We start from the raw sequence: 3,137 nt of genomic DNA, 5'->3' as shown, positions 1-3,137 counted from the left end.
TTCAGGAAGAAGCTGTTGGACAGAGATTTGTGCTGAGGAGAGGAATGATTGGATTGGATTATGAAGAACATTTTTTCTCCATCCCAGTCAGTTTCCCTATTACAGAAGCTGCGTTCCTTTATCTTGTGTGCAACGCCTTCTCATGGAAGGAAAGGGCAAAAGAAATAATGACAAACTTAACTTGGTTCTACAAGTTTGCGAGTAAGGAATTTATAAATCAAAACCTACCAAAACTTCAAACTTATGTAGTATCAGGAAAAAGGTTGCATTTTGGTTATGAAAGTATTTGTGGTGATGGATTTAGACAAGGGGATTTGTTTTAAACTTAGAACTAATGAGTTTTAGCAGCACACAACCGCGGCGAAAAAGAGCAGTTGTCAAAACACTGTGTTTTTTGAACCGCTGGCTGTATCTTACACATTTAAGTGGGCATGAAACTAACTAAGTCCAAGGAGCTCTATTGCATGATCTTGAATTTCGGCCCAGAACTTTTTTTGGCCGAACCGACTGTCAAAAACGAAATAAACCAATAACACACTCTCTGAAATGCTGGCAACGTTACCAACTAAAGACAACTTAAGCAATAGCATCAGATACTAACAAACAACAGCGTGAATAAAGAAGAAAAAAACTAAATTCAGGCAGCGGTTCTCTCCAGAAACCAATACTCTTTTCAATTTATCACCTGACACTGATTTCTAACCGACGAACATTAAGCTAAACATCACCCAAGGAAGCAGCAAGCACAATGAGTGCAGCAACAGGATTATTTTTGGTGATCACATTAATCGTGCGCCTGCAAGGCGCGGACGGCGCCATCGGAGCAAACGCAAACACTTATGAATTCAAGCGGCTCTGCCAACTTGCCGCACCCGCGTATAGCAAACCGGCAGCGGCTACAATAGCCGACGCGGCCACGGACTCCTACCAAAAATACAGCGGCTAAACATGACTCTAAGTGATGCGGCGTGGAAAGCTATGTTCAAAAAAGACAAAAACGGTAAAGACTGGCCTCAAGAACCGCCGGTGGACACAGAAGCACAGTACAAATGGACCCCCTTTTGGAAAGACTGGTCGCCGGCCGCCAAATGGCTCAGCGAATCAACCAACGACGCCGACATACGTAAAGAGGCTAAAATAGACGGCTTAGAAACAGAAGCAGCAGCTGTGGCACGAGCGAAGTTAACAACAATCGCTAGCAAAGCATGGGCCTTGAAGGAAGAATTAAAGCTACAGACGAGCAGCCAATCAGCTGCGTCAAAAGAAACCGTGGACCAGCTAATCCAGGAGGCAGTCTTCGGCAAGGCACAACAGCCAACTGCCAACTTGGATGGAGGCGCGGCATTCACAGCTTAATCAAACACTCGGGCAGACAACTGCAAGGTAGACGCGGATGGCAAAGGGGCCACTTCCGTAGCGGCAACGATTATCTGCCTCTGTGCGACCACAACGACAGACCTAACACACAGCCCCTGTTTCTACACAGCGGGCGCACCAACGGACTGGAACGGACAAAAGGACGGAGCTCAGGCCCAGTGGTCGGCCATAAAAAAATTCTGCGGCCCACAAACAGACAGAGAAGAGCCAACGGCTGACCTAATACAAACCCTACTAGACGAGACGCTAAACAACCTACAAGTCACTACAGCCGGCACGGCTCGCTTAGGCCATTACCACGCCACGGGGTGCACAGGGAGCTCTGAAGAAGGAGTCTGTGTGGAGTACACCATTACAACCTCCGACCCAAAACCAACACTAGACAAAACGCCATGGGTAACCAAGCTACGGACAGCGTCGAGGCAGCTGAAGCAAGCCGAGCAGCGAGCAGAGGCGACAACCAGACTAACGACAGCGTTGAAGTCTGAGCTGATAGCGGCCATGAACGCGGCAGCCGAAGCAGCAGCATATACGGCTCAGGTCCAACCACTGAAACAGAGCAAATCGCAACATAGTTAAAAGGCAGTGGAAGTTGACTGCCACAAACACCACGGTAACAATACGACCTGCCCCAAAGACAAATGCACTTACGATGAAAAAGAAAAGAAGTGCAATCCAATAAAACAAGCAGAGGAAACAGCAGAAAAGGCAGGAGGGAAAGATTGTAAAAATGAATCAAAATGTGGCGAGGCGAAAACAGAAGACGAATGCAAAAAGGTCCCGGGAAAGATACCAGAGGGTAAGAAAGCCGTTTGCGGTTGGATTGAAGGAAAGTGTCAGGGTTCCAGTTTTCTCCTCAACAGAAAATTTGCCCTCATGGTTTCTGCTTTTGCGGCCTTGCTTTTTTAATTTTTTCCCCTCTTTTTCTTGCTTAAAATTCTTGCTACTTGAAAACTTTCTGATATATTTTAACACCTAAATTCTGCCGAGATTTTATTATTTTTTCGTTAAACTGTCTGTCCGTGTTCAACATTTCCGATGGCTAAATTTTTTTCTCTTTTTTTTCAACTCTTTTTCTTGATCTTTTTGGGGTTTTTAGTGTTTTTAGGATTTTTTAAATTTTTTTACATTTTTACGTTTTTTTGATTCGCATTTTTTTATTTTTGCGGCGTTTTTCAGCAACCATTTTTTTTTACTCTTCTTTTTTTGTATTGCATGATTTTTTTTCTTATTTAACGGACCAACTTTTTTATTTTTTCGGAGTCCCCCATTTTTTATGACCGAGTGTTTCGAGTTAGGGCTAGGGTTAGGGTTAGGGTTTTTACTTTTTGGATCATTTTTTATTTCACTTCTTATTAATTTTTTATTTTTTTATAATTCGTCAATTTTAATTGTAAGTGATGCAGAAGCCTTTTTTATGCGTGATCTGGACCAAATTCGTACAGCATGCATCTTGGTCTTCATATTTTTCGCATGAAGCATCAACGCGGTTTGTTACTTTTTCTGTTTTTGTGAATTTCAGCTCTGCGTTTTGCGCTGCGCGAGGCTTCAATTTTTTTAAAACGCTGGCGCGTGGCAGTTTCGCTAGGAGAAACGATTTACTTTTCAGGTGCCCTAAAGAATTTTTTTTAATATTTGGAAGTGGCAGAATATGGAGCTCGGAATATAAAGCCAGCCGACGTAGCATCCTGGACCGGTCGTTGCGCGGCATAGAAACATAGCCAAAGAAAGCGGAGTTGGCGAGCAGTTGACTGCAGCGG

Source organism: Trypanosoma equiperdum (genome assembly GCF_001457755.1).
Source record: "Trypanosoma equiperdum strain OVI genome assembly, contig: ctg_676, whole genome shotgun sequence".
In the NCBI taxonomy this organism is placed as follows: Eukaryota; Euglenozoa; class Kinetoplastea; order Trypanosomatida; family Trypanosomatidae; genus Trypanosoma; species Trypanosoma equiperdum.
Note: the sequence above shows the minus strand (reverse complement) of the source record.